Below are 14,687 nucleotides of genomic sequence, written 5' to 3'. Positions count from 1 at the left end.
GCTCCTCACCCGTCCAGTAACCCCCTGCTCCCCCTGTTCACCTTCCCTTCCCCCAGTTTCCCCCCATTTTTTTCCCTCCCCACACAAACCCCCCAACCACCCTTCCCCCACCCCTCCCTCCCACGTCAGACACCTTGTCCGCCGTCTGAAGAAGGCTTGTAAGTTGCATACATTTCTTTTGATGATATATTGTCCCGGTGGGGAATTTCATTTACTGCCGCTGCCCTTTGCTGAACCTGTTGCTAGTCAGTGAGCACGATAAGCGTATAAGTAGCATGCTACTTCATTTATCATACATCGTTCTGGCCTCTCAAATATCTCATATACGATTCAGGGAGAAACTACTAAACCGGCACAAAGAATCCCACCAGGAACAGCTGAGGATCCATAAAACACCGTGTGCAAAATCCAGCACAGTTGGTATCTATTATCAAACACATTTTAAGTCGTTAGATCTACAAAATATTAGCTCGCATACTGTGGCGCGCACCCTATACTGTTTATCTAGCAAGAAATGTATTACAACAGCAGAGCTCGTGTAGTACATAATCCTGTTCACATTGTGTTTCGAAATCATGTTTTTTCTTCTTTTTTTTGTGGGTTTTTGTTGTTGTTGTTGTTGTTGTTGTTTTTATCCCCCAATCACAGTGGCTGCTCTGTGTTGTATTAAACAGCATTAATAATCACAAGAGGCTTGGTGTCACTCACCACACTGCACATCACTAAGGCAGACAGTGTTGTGCTGCTGGGCATGTTGTGCTGTGTGAAAGTGCTTACACGCTCCCTCAGACAACCAAAGGGAATAATTAAAGACACAAGATGGAGGCAGAAGAATGGAAAGCAAATCCCATTGTTTGAGGTTATTTCATCCCACTGAATTCTTCTTCTCTCTTTTTTTTTTTTCTCCCTCCCCTCTCGCTCTCTCTTTTGCTCTCTCCTCTCTCGCATTCCTCCCCAAATGCACTGTGGGTATGTGGCGCACTATCAAAAGCATATGTTAGCGAAGCAGCGCAGCACAAAGATCCTCTATGATGTCCTACTCATACCAGCATTGTCTTTTCATTATACGCTACAATCATTTCACGTCTGTGTCCCATTTCATATCGAGTTGGGGGAGAATAAGGGGGAGGGGGAGGGGGGCTCTGATAAAACTCCATCAAGCATAATGCTGTCACTGCTTAGAAAGTGCGATGAAACAAGCACGCTAATTCACTACCTCTGTTCGCGGTCTTTTCCTGCGGGCATAATTCATTCAAAAACTCTCCCAATCAAAGCTATCGTCAAAATAATCCGCGAGGAATTTCTAATAGTAAGGTGAGTAGACTATTATCTATTATGGCAACTCTACTCGGCTCCTTTTCCAGTGCAGTAAATGTAGCCCCTCAATCTCTCTCAGCTTTTACTGTCAGTCAGAGAGCACTCAGTCATCTCCGTGCATCAGACCCGCAATATTGATTTTTCCACCCACTGAAACAGCCGCATGAACATAAATTTTGCATGAGGCTTTTACTCGCGGCCTCCGCTTTGGTCGGGCGACACATGATGGGATCATGAACACGCCGTAATAAACCAGTCTGGCCTGCGAGTGGACATTTTTTTTGGGGTGGGTGGGTGGGGGGACCTTCTGGACTGTTGATGAAGAAAAACACCAGGACAGGACTTCTGGATGACACATTCACAAGTCACAGTATTACTAACCTTGTCTTTGGGTGAAGGCTCCTCGGCACTTAAATGGGGTCCAGCACTGATGGTCCTTAAAAACTTTGATTTGTAAAAGCTTATTTTGCTCTCATGAGGAATGCCATTCTAAAACATCCAAACACAGAATCTACTTCTGCATCAAGGAGATCTCTTGGAAATTAAAAGCATGCATTGAAAAGGAAATCAAGGCCCCAACGCCTGTCTCTCATCCCGTTTTTTTTTCTGTGAACGCTCAAGTTCGTTATGCGACACTGAAAGGCCGACATTATCGTGCACGCCGGGATTTTCTTGTATGTCTAACATCTCCACGGAGAGGATTCAATGCTTTCAAATGCCTCCCCTTGAGTGAGACTTCTACAACACAGCCTGATGTTGCCTTGCATCAAAGCAGAAGTGTTATATCTCCAGATCCTAACAAGCAATATGTTTTACTCTCAACACCCTGTGGCTGACCCTACTCGAACCTTAACTGCCTATATTTTGCTAGTCAGTAAGCCAGTGAATGAAACGCTAACGTTTTCTGCAGCGGCCGCGAGTGACACTTTTGTTCAGCGTTTTATTTTATATCTGTTTATTCTGGCTGAAGTCGACGAAGAGGGATTCAATTTTGCATGCTCTTAACAGGTTTCAGAATTGCACGGACTCAGAAATATAAAAGAAAATAAAGCAAATTCTTGCCCCAAGTTATGTTAAGGAGACCCATGAAGCTGAGTTTTGTAAAGTCGTCCACTGTCCAACATATGGTGAAAGTTTCAAGAGAACATATCCGAAACCTTTTATTGACTTATAACAATACACGAATTATGAGTATGCCCACCGACGGGCAAGCGCTTGAGTTTCAAGTTTATTTTAAGCCAGGTAAGTCTGCACATACTAGGAACCTGTCTTGGTGGGACACTGAAGATGAAGCTACCGAGACATTAAGAAAGCTTTTTAATGTAGAAAAAGATGAAATTAAGAACATCTAATAATATCAATTAGAAAGTATTTTTGTAATTCAAACTATAGACATTCACACATGTACTTTGTGCAAAAAGATTATGGGGTGAGAGATGTTTTCCTGTACACATTGCATGAAAAATAGGAAAAAAACCAGTAGATAATTTATGTAACATCGAATATTTCTGTAAAAAGTGGGACTGTATTGCACAGTATTCACACGTTTGGTGTTGCACTTGTCTGAGAATGTTGCACTGAAACAACAAACACGTTAACATGAACATATAAAGAGGAAATGTTGGTGATTGAAGAATAACATCAATTTGAATAGCAGTAATGTTTATAATGTAAAAATACAGTATAAACTGTGTGACTGATACCAATTATACAGCCTGTAAGTCAATTTTATTTGCATAGCCCAATATCACAAATTACAAATTTGCGTTAAGGGGCTTTACAGCAATACAACATCCTGTCCTTAGTGCCTCGCACCGGATAAGGAAAACTCCCTAAAAAAAACTCCTTTAACAGGGGGAAGAAATAGGAAGAAACCTCCGGGAGAGTAACAGAGGAGGGATCTCTCTTCCAAGACAGACCGACATGCAATAAATGTTGTGTGTACAGAATAAAACACTACAGAATACAACATTAAAAGAGGATAACAGAATTATAATTGAATTATAAGATATATGAAGAATATGATGCGGAGGATGCCAAGCAGCATCCAGATACCACCGGAACAGCCTAGGACCTGAGTCACGTGACCACCATCACCATGTAGACCTGACAAAAGGGCAGACCAGACTACGCATGTACACGGGAGACTCGCATCACACAATTCACATACACGGGGGAAGAGACAAGAAAAGACATTAGTCACATATCGGAGAGAGAGTTGGATACAACATCGAAACAGGATCACAAAATTATATGGATTTATAAGATATATAAAAAAAATGATGAGGAGGATGCCAGGCATCATCCAGGTGGCGACCACCATCACCATTGAGACCTGGGAGGAGGACAGACTACACGTGCACACAGCGGACACTCACATCACACCATTCACATACACAGCAGAAGAGACAGGAGAAGACATCATTCAGAGGGAGAGAAAAGACGTGTGGGAGAGAACAGTTGCAATAGTCAATAATCTATACTCTATAATCCTGTCGGCAGAACAGTGCTTGGTCAATTTGACAGAAACTGACCCACCATGCAGTACAGGTCATGAAATACTCAATTTAAAGGCAGCTAATTGTAGGTTAAGGCAAAAGGATGTGTTTCAAGTTTGGATTTAAAGGACTCAACAGACTCCGATTGTCTGACGGCAGCAGGCAGATTATTTCATAAGAACGGGGCCCCATAGGAAAAGGCCCTGCCGCCTGGGTACACACAGGAGCCCTTCATTTTGAGAGCCGAGAGCTCGAGATGAAATGTACGATTTAAGGAGATCAGACAGGTGTGATGGGGCAAGCCCGTTTAGGATTTTATAAGTCAGCAGAAGCACCTTGAAGTCTGAGCTAACATGGATAGGAAGCCAATGAAGGGAGGCAAGAATTGGTGCAGTATGGTCAAATTTTCTTGTTTTATTTAAGATTCTAGCTCCAGTATTTTGAACCATCTGAAGACTTTTAGTACTAGCATGTGGCAGACCTGAAAACAGAACATTACAGAAATCAAGTCTGGATGAAGCAAATACATGTATTAGAGTCTCTGCGTCAGCCATGGACAGGAAAAACAGAATTTTAGCTGTGTTATGTAAGTGAAAAAAGGCAGTATTGGGGATTTCTTTAATGTGCTTATCAAAGGATAGGCAGGGATCAAACATAAACACCAAGACTTTTGGCTGCCACACTTTGTGAAATCACAGTGTTGATTAGTGTTACTGTTACTTGATCAAACTGGTGTCTCTGTCTAGCAGGGCCAACGACCAGCATCTCAGTTTTGTACGAATTTAAAAGCGGGAAATTTAGTGACACCCAATTTTTTCACAGCAGCCATCGGGCCCCTGAATTAGTAATTTGAGTACAATCATCAGCCCTTATAAGCACATACAGCTGAGTGTCATCCGCATAGCAATGGAAACTTATTCCATGACTGCGTACAATTTGGCCAAGAGGTGAAATATAAAGAGAGAAAAGTAGAGGGCCAAGGACTGAGCCCTAAGGTACGCCAGATTTAACATCAGAGGGTTTTGATGTAATATTATTATAGCAGACACACTGTTCTTTCAGATAAATATGACTTAAGTCAAGAGAGAACAAGGCCAGAGACACTAAAATTACAATTTATTCTGTCTAATAGTGATCAGTGTTGTCAATGAGGTGATTCAGAGTCCATAGTAAGTAGAAGATCATTTACCAATCTGGTTACAGCAGATTCAGCAGAGTGACAGGCCCTGAGAGCCGGTTGAAAAGGTTAATATAAGGGGCGTCTGGGTAGCATAGTGGGCTATTCCATTGCCTGCCAACACAGGGATCACTGGTTCGAATCCCTGTGTTACCTCCGGCTTGGTCGGACGTCCCTACAGATACAATTGGCAGTGTCTGTGGGTGGGAAGCTGGATGTGGGTATTTGTCCTGGTCCCTGGATTAGCACCTCCTCTGGTCAGTTGGGACGCCTGTTCAGGGGGGAGGGGGAACTGGGGGGAATAGCATGATCCTCCCACACACTATGCCCCCCTGGCGAAACTCCTCACTGTCACGTGAAAAGAAGCGGCTGGCGACTCCACATGTATCGGAGGATATCGTATGTATAGGTGGTAGTCTGCTGCCCTCCCCGGATCGGCAGAGGGGGTGGAGCAGAGACTGGGATGGCTTGGAAGAGTGGGATAATTGGCCAGGTACAATTGGGGAGAAAAAGGGGTGATAATAATAATAATAATAATAATAAAAAGAAAAGGTTAATATAGATCAGGGGTGTCAAACTCAATTTCACTAAGGGTCACACTGAGAAATAAGAATCACATCAGGGGACAGTCCTATGTAGTTTAATGACATGCATTTATTTAATCGAAGAAATAAAAATAAAATATCTTTGATTTAGTGCTGTCAAAATTAACATTCATTTTTGCAATAAATTTGAATATTTAACTGTTAACACGTAAAAAAATGAATGCAATTAACACAACTGTGTTTTGTTTACTTCCTGTGGCGGCCTGTGTGAGGTTGTTTCACGGGCAATTGGGAGATTTGGTTCTGCGCTTCTTTTTTTCCTGCTTGTCAGCGCACTGTCTTTTCCCCCTACTCTGCTCCTCACTGGACTATTACGGTGCACTTTCTCACAGCAGTAGCCTGTATTTGTTCCCAGCCTTCATCCCCTCATGGAGAATATTAGATATTCTACTATAGGGGTTCTGTGGTGCGCCATTCTGAACATGCAATGAACATGTAATGAACGTCATGAATTCACAACACTAAATTCAACTGGCACTTGAATGTGGAACACGTTTTTTGTTGTTAATTATCATTTATATTAGTGCATACAAGAAATCAAGCCTTTTAACCTGATAGCTAATTTTAATGGCCTTAATGGTTTTGAAATTCAACCGGCACTTTAACATATAAGCCTAGCTTTTATTATTATTTTTGTTAGTATATATGAGAAATATGCCTTTCAAGCTGACAGTCAATTTTGATGGCCTTGATGGTTTTATTGGAAATCTGTGGTTCACAAGAGAGAATCTGTGTTTAAAGTTAAAGAGATGCTATAAACTATAAACAATTCGTAAACAATAGTATTTGAATTTAAATATTCTTTTGTGTTGATCCTACATTAATTCCATGATTTTACATTTAAATATCAATTGTTACAAGCTTCAGCTGCAAGAAGAAAAAAAGCAATTAATCGTGATTAATCACAGCAAATTGTGCGATTGATTAGTTAATTTTTTTTCAATCGATCAACAGTCAAACTTTGATTATATTGTTGCGTGTCCCCTGTAGCCTTCTTACATACAGTTTGGTCCACATAAAGCCCTGAAAATGTCAAGAAAAAGGTTGCTTAGCCATCATAGCATTTAGTCAAGTGAAATAATGCATTCTGATTAATTTTTACGAGTAGGCTACCATACAGCCAGCTCAACTCAAATGGTTGTGTGGGGCATTTAACAAAACAAACCTTTGCCCGCACAGAGCAGGCGCACCATCGGTTGTCAGCCCCACAAGTTTATCCTACAGTAACCTTGTTTAACCTATGCACCCCTCCACCTGTTTGAAAATGTCCTGGCCTGTGTTTGTTCCATGCATCGGTTTAAAAGTCCAAGAGGTCCTCAGTAATGGACAACTGGACATCCGCTCCATGGATGAAAATCACTAGCTGAGCTGTGTTTGTTCTATCCGTACTTTCATCCACAACAATTGAGTAGGTGATGAATTCTTTTGATTTATCTTTGAGCTTTGATTGCAAATGGACAGCTAGCTCATCCACTCGACTGGCCATGGTGTTTCTAGTAAGACTGACACTTGCAAATGCTTGTTGCTTGTCAAGGCGTACAATGTCGCAAACTTTTAGCATACGATTTTTCAGAAAATCCCCCTCTGTGAACAGCCTCCCTGATTTGGCTGTTTCCTCTACTATGAGGGAACTTGTCTTTACAGCTCCATCACTTTGAGATGTGGCTTGAAGAAACATATTTTGCTGTAGTTGCATGCCTCTTCTCAGTTCGGCGACTTTCTGAAGCCTCTGTTCCTTGTCCATGGCTCCATATCTCAGCTGGTGTGTGGTTACAAAATGATGACGCAGATTATATCCTTTTTAAACGTAGATCATCTCATGCCAAATAAGACACAGGCTTCCCTTTACACTCGATAAAGAAGTACTCAGTCCCCCGCCTCTCTTGAAATTGTCTGCCTACGGCATCCATCCATCCATCCATTATCTGAACCGCTTATCCTGCTCTCAGGGTTGCAGGGATGCTGGAGCCTATTCCAGCAGTCATTGGGTGGCAGGCGGGGAGACACCCTAGACAGGCCGCCAGGCCATCACAGGGCTGACGCACACACCCATTCATACCAAGGGACTATTTAGTAAGGCCAATTCACCTGACCTAAATGTCTTTGGACTGTGGGAGGAAACCGGAGCCCCTGGAGGAAACCCACGCAGACATGGGGAGAACATGCAAACTCCACACAGAGGACGACCCGAGACGACCCATCAACTTTGGTGGGTCGTCTCAGGGCTCGAACCCAGGACCTTCTTGCTGTGAGGCAACCGCGCTAACCACTAAGCCACCGCGCTGCCCACCTTCAGCATCAACTTTCCTTTGTTGTGTCATTCTCTGTCAGCTAGCTTGCAGGTGCAGTGGAGGTGCACCCGTCTGTTTGTTTGGCGTGTGCATGGTGCGAACGTCGCTGTGCAGACCACAGCTACAACTAGGTGGGCCAAAATTTATTGAGAACCTGAATTAATGTGTGGGCCGGATCAAAATTTGTGATGGGCCGAATTTGGCCCGCGGGCCTTGAGTTTGACACATGTGATATAGTTAAACTATGATAACTGTAACTATTAAGCTTTTCTCATATCGGAGCTTGCAATAAGATATACTTTTGCTGAATGTCTTGTCATACCAGACATATGATGATAAATAGCCATGGTGATATTTGGAGATGCATTATTGCCGTTTCAAAAGTGATCATTGCTGACCAAAGCTAAATCCATTCAACCAGTGAAGAACAAAAGAAATCAGGGGGGAAAAAACAGACAAGTTACCCACTTCATCAGTCCGCGAGCGCTCCCATCTAATCCACAGGGTAAAAATGACCTTCCTTTGACCACTTTCATAATTACCAGATCTCATAGAGGCTAAAGCTCCTTACCTCCAGTGGAGTAATTATCACCGTGACTCATTGAACAGGCAATTGAGACAGTGGTTTATGGACTCCCATAGTGGGACGTGAGGCAGAGGAGTAATAGGTGTGTTGTTTGTTCCCTCTCCCTTTCGCTCTCTGCCATCATGCTAGGGAATGACAGCTGCGTTCAGATTAAGGCAGTTCCTAAAAATACAGGGTAGGGTCACGTCGGACGTTATCATTAACTCCTGACAGGCCCCCCCTTTAACTTAGAAAACTGTTAAACCAAGCCAAAGACAGGGGCACAGAGCCTGCCAAGTGGCAGCAGTGATTTGAACGCCTGTCCATGGACTGGTAATACACCTGGTATATACTCCTGGTGTATATATTACCGGTATATTACCAGTGCCTGAACAAAATTGGTGAGTTTAGGTCATGCCCATGTTCGGTGACAAACCATCTCAACTTTGCGCAAACCTAAATACTTGAAAAGTAACTCTTGATCAATAAATACCGTGGGGCAGCTTTGCTGAAGAACACAATAACCTTCGCAATGTCACAGTAAGTAGAGGCGGATCCAAACTTAGACCCAGACAATAGAATTAAATGACGTAAAAAGGGGTTTATTGTAGGAATAAAGGGGAATGAGGAGGGCTGGCAAGTCAAAAGGTGGAGAGGCGATGGCGGGTGGCAGAGCTTAGCTGAGCTGGAACAGGCAGATGAGGGAGTGAGCCTGGCTGGCTGAGGATAAGCGAGCAGGCAGGGGAGCTGGAGGGTAGTGATCCTGGAAACACAAGGAGACACAGTAAATACAGGCAATGCAAACAACATGAGGAATGACCCTGAATATGCTATTGCAGAGCGGCCGAGAACGAGACTACCACTGTAGTTGAAACGATGTGGCGATGAGTTGATGGAGGGATGGGATGGGCAACATGATCCAGAAAGGGCCGATGTGGGTGCAGGTCTTTGTTCTAACCAAGCAGTTACACACCTGAGTCTACAAATCAAGGTCCTCAGCAAAGACTCTTGGTTGACTAATAGAATCAGGCGTGTAACTGCTTGGTTGGAACAAAGACCTGCGCCACACCGGCCCTTTCTGGATCATGTTGCCCATCCCCGAGCGGATGGAAAACCAGGGTCGATATACTGTTGAGATGATGAGTTGGTGGAAAGCAGGTGTGCAGACTGGACAGGTGAGGGGGAGGGAGGAAGCCCTCCACCACCACCACACAAACACACAGGGGGAAAGGGAAACAGAGGGGAACACAAGGGAAATACTGGAGGCACGGCCGGGGTCGTGACACATAATTACATATTGTTTATGGGTCCAGCTTGATTTAAGATTTCATTCAGCCTTTTAAACTCTATACAGCGTAAAGCGTGCGATTCAAGGTTCCTTGCATACTCTTTGACGGTTGCACATACCAATCTTTTTTTAACTCCCAAATAACTTCTAGTTCCTTCAGTGAATGAAACATCATCTCTGTCCTCTTTGTGCCGTACTCTATCCTGCGCAGAACACACGCGGCTTGATGGATTGAGAGGCAGTCGGTATCCTTTTGTGAGGATGTGATTACTCTACACCCACTCTTCATGTTGGCCTTGGATCGTCCTTTTCTAAGAGAATAATATGATGAGCATGTCGAAATCAGAGTGAAAGCCCCGTCTTTCAATTATTAGATCACCCGCTACTCATATTGGCTAACCTATTGATAAATTTCATTCTGTAGGCCTAGCATAGTGTCCAAGTGCATTAACAGCCATTAAAAAAAAACATTTTTTTTTTTGTATTTCTACCATTTGGTGATTCACTGAATTCAAACTATGTTATGTAAAAACACGCTGCATGGAATTATGATGGCGATAAAAAGGTACCATTTATAGTGGATACCTAAAATACACCTTTAGCGAATACCAGAGTGTTGTAGAAGCACACATTTACCTACAAATGTACTGTGCATTGTGATGCATTTTCACATGTCCACAAAGGGACCATTGTAGAAATCCTCTGACCTTGCATTCATCCAACACTGGCATCCAGCATTTTCCACACGGTTTCCATTTAGACGTGAGAAGTTTGTCATCCCCAATGATGACCCGTGACACACAGGGAAAAGGGAATAGCCATAAAAAGTAGGTGTTGTGAGCTGAGAGGAAAAACAAGGAGTCAAGCTAGAATCAGCCCCGGAGAGAGAAGCGCTGTAATAGGGGAGCTGCTGGGGACCACTGAGATAGCGCTGGTAATGAGAGAGCCGGCTGCTTGTTCCTTCCTCGCTCCTCGGCTACACAGGAAACAAAAATAGCATTTGTCTGACAAATGAGCCGGCTTTGACCTAGCTCTTCAACTTATGACAATCAGTCTCGCAGAAGTCACAACAGACAAAGATAACAGTTGATTTCTTGCCGTGGCACCGCGGTAAAAGAAAAACCCCTGGAAGCTACTCCGGAGTTGGTAGAAAAGCTCTCAAGCCACAGAGGTTGGGGTGGGGTGGGGTGGGGTGGGGGGGGGGACTTTGACATTGCAAGAAAAATTATTCATTCTTTTCTCAGAGAGTATGTCATATAGACCAAAAGGAGCACTTTTAGTTAATTTTTTTGGGGGGGGGGTCCCCCTTTTTCTCCCCAATTCTACTTGGCCAATTACCCTATTTTCCAAGCTGTCCCGGTCGCTGCTCCACCCCCTCTGCCGATCCGGGGAGGGCTGCAGACTACCACATGCCTCCTCCGACACATGTGGAGTCGCCAGCCGTTTCTTTTCACCTGACAGTGAGGAGTTTCGCCAGAGGGACGTAGCGCGTGGGAGGATCATGCTATTCCCCCTAGTTCCCCCTCCCCCCAAACAGGCGCCCCGACCGGCCAGAGGAGGCGCTCGTGCGGCAACCAAGACACATAACCACATCCAGCTTCCCACCCGCAGACATGGCCAATTGTGTCTGTAGGGACGCCCAACCAAGCCGGAGGTAACACGGGGATTTGAAGTGGCGATCCCCGTGTTGGTAGGCAACGGAATAGACCACTGTGCTACCCAGATGCCCCCACTTTTAGTATAATTACCCAAATATCTTGGTCTAACCCATTTCTGACCATTTTGATGCTTAGCTTGGCCCATGCCGCATTATCCGCATTAACAGCGACTGGTTGTGACAGCGGCGAGAGTGTGACTCTTGCTCTCAGTAACCCGCAGGCGTGTTGACTAACTGAGAGGGCTGCTTTGTCACAGTGAGAGGATGAGCGAGAACAAAACAACACTACAAAAAAGAGAGAGAGAGAGAGAGAGAGAGAGAGTGGGAGATATAATGAGCTCTACGGGATGGCAGCACCCTTCTGCCCTCTCTCCATCATCAGTGAGCATCCTTGGCCCTGCGTGTCTGCTGGAGGAAGGAGCACAAACAATTAGCCGAGACAGGCCATTTTGGATTATGTGCTCAGCCAAAGCAATCAGACGGCCGTGGTTAAAAGAAGGCGCTTCAAAATGCCAGTTGGCCAGTTAGAGGGGAAGGGAGGGTCAGTGGTCCTGACAGTCTTAACAAGATGACAGAATTTATAAAGCACTGCTGTTAAAGAATATAGTTACCTGCAGTGTAGCCCTTATAATAAGGCCACATGGGGCTTCTTCCATATTCCCTCTGTATTTGTTTTCTTTTGCCTCATCTTCTTTTGTTGTGCCTCATGTTCCTCCGTCTAATGGTTGGCGCTGGAGGAAATTCTCCAATTGTCTTTGATCTTCTCCTGGTTTTCGATAATTTTTTGACAGAAATCTCATTTTATCTCTTTCATTCTCTCCTTTTTTTTCCTCCTTTCATTGCCCCCCCTCCTTTTTTTTTTTTTTTTTTGCTTTTCCATCTTTAAAAAAACAGGAGCTCAACATTGTTCCCTTGCACTTGCATAGGAAAAATTGCTGGTTCTGTTAGGGACCCAGGGCTTGCTAGACAACTTGGCCCAACATTTCAAGTGAGAATTGGACTCTTGCCGTTTGCAAGCACAGATGATATATAATTCATGGCGGGGTGTGAGAGAGGTGTCAATGTGTCAGGAGGTAGGAGAAATGTAAAAATGTACTGTTTGCTGTCGGAGAGACGCTGGCTTTCCTTCGCCGTGCCTCTGCAAGCTGCAGTCGGAGCGAGGAAGGGAGGGGGAGATAATCTCGATCAAATGTTCATCTGTGTCTGTGCACAAGTCTTAGTGACCACACTAATCAAAGGCTTGTCTGCCCTGATGTTTTATTCATCTTTTATGAGACAACCAACTTAAATTATTGAAGTGCATTGATTCACTATGTATACCAGCGTGTCTACCCCTCTTTTCCCAAATGCTCAGTTGCATTATCAATGGACATCCACACTGTTTTTCTTTTAACCGTCGGCCCATTGTTGTTCACTTCGATTTTTGAATGCTGTTTTCTCTTTTTGTGCAGCTTATTGTGTACGTGAACCCCTTTAAAATGATTTTTCACTTAGTGCATGTTGTTGATGATTATATGCTAGGTGTTAAAAAAAAAAAGAAAAGAAAAAAGGTAAATGGTTTTATTCGAGAGTTTTGTGCCACGGGTGACCCTTTCAGTGGATCTACAAACCAAGATAGCGAAGCCCTTACTGCTGATTTCCCATGGATCAAGCTCATGCTGCAATGTGTGATGTAAAAGTTAGTATTTCCTCCTGTATTATGTAATCAATAAAGACTTTTGTGTGGCATTTTACCTCTTAAATGAGGTTCTGGGATTTCTTCACCGCTACTGACAACTCTTTATACGTCAGACGTGTAGTGCTAGCCTTGTTTTCTCACTTAGCAAAATGAATTAATCTGGTTAAATGAATATGTGTGCTATTCATATGTTCCTGCTTATGATCAAAGATTAGGTTTCATGATAAACAATGGTTTGCAGGGGGCGTCCGGGTACCATAGCGGTCTATTCCATTGCCTATTAACATTGGGAGTGCTAGTTCGAATCCCTGTGTTACCTCCGGCTTGGTCGGGCATACCTACAGACACAATTGGCCGTGTCTGCGGGTGGGAAGCCGGATGTGGGTATGTGTCCTGGTCGCTGCACTAGCACCTCCTCTGGTCGGTTGGGGCACCTGTTCAGGGGGGAGGGGGAACTGGGGGGAATAGCGTGATCCTCCGACAGGCTACCTCCCCCTGGCGAAACGCCTCACTGTCAGGTGAAAAGAAACGGCTGGCGACTCCACATGTATCGGAGGAGGCATGTGGTAGTCTGCAGCCCTCCCTGGATTGGCAGAGGGGGGGGGCAGTGACCAGGACGGCTCAGAAAATAGGGTAATTGGCCAAGTACAATTGGGGAGAAAAAGGGGGAACAATCCAAAAAAAACGATGATTTGCAAGCTCATAACTTCAAAATATATTTTCTATTTTCTTCATATTTTGCGTGAGACGGTAAGACTCCATCTCAACAAGCTTGCCTGACCTCCATGATAGGAAAACTCCACCAAAACACATTTCTGCGTTGACCGTAGTTCAATCAGTTCAGTCAGCCGACATCATACAAACCCTCAGGTCTGTGATCCTGAGACCAGGTTACCTTTAGTCCATTGAAAATCATTCCAGACACAGTCACAGCCACCTCCTCCATCTTTTGCATCTTATCCTGTGAATTACATTTACATCATATATTAAGATGCGATGCACAGTCCAACCCAATGTCTCGGAGCATGGGACACCAAACTGTCCCATGACATAGGAGCAGACTGGTGTATTTAGAATAGGAGATTGGAGGAGTTTGTATTTAGATCATTGTATTTGTGTAACTGTCCTGTTCTCTGTGATTTATAGGTGTGTATATAGTGATGTCATCGTGCATGCAGAACAAATACAACATTGAGAGTTGTTTTGAGGATGCTGGTAGGAGTCACTGTGCAAACATTTCAGCAGTTCTGCATCTTGACAGGCATCAGCTCGGTGAAAAATCCAAGTTGATTTTTTTTTCCCGCCTGCCTATCATGTTAGTGCTGGAACTCGGTTATTTTTGCCCTTTCTTTCATTGAATGAGTTGAAAAGGTCGGTCGAGAAATCGTGTTTTGGTTCAAGTCTCCTCATAATAGCGTTATACGTTATATTCTTAGGAACGATTGGTTGTGTCTGGCTTCTTTTTTTTTCTTTCTTTTTTTGCGCTGCCTGCTGAGTGATTATGAGAAGTGTTTTTGTCACCCAAAATGTCTTTGGGAAAGAAAACAGGAACTATTGAATTCTGTGTTTCATAATTGTCTTTGTAAATTTGCTATAGAATAAACAACTTCT

General features: G+C 43.9%; 1 protein-coding gene across 1 annotated transcript in view; it reads left to right on the top strand.

The window, feature by feature from the left end:
* Positions 1 to 14,687, top strand: part of pou6f2 (POU class 6 homeobox 2) — an 81,244-nt gene that overhangs the window by 31,278 nt on the left and 35,279 nt on the right.

The sequence above is a fragment of the Lampris incognitus genome, chromosome 19 (genome assembly GCF_029633865.1).
Source record: "Lampris incognitus isolate fLamInc1 chromosome 19, fLamInc1.hap2, whole genome shotgun sequence".
NCBI lineage: Eukaryota > Metazoa > Chordata > Actinopteri > Lampriformes > Lampridae > Lampris > Lampris incognitus.
The sequence above is the reverse complement of the archived record's forward strand: the minus strand, read 5'-3'. Positions and strand labels throughout refer to the sequence as shown.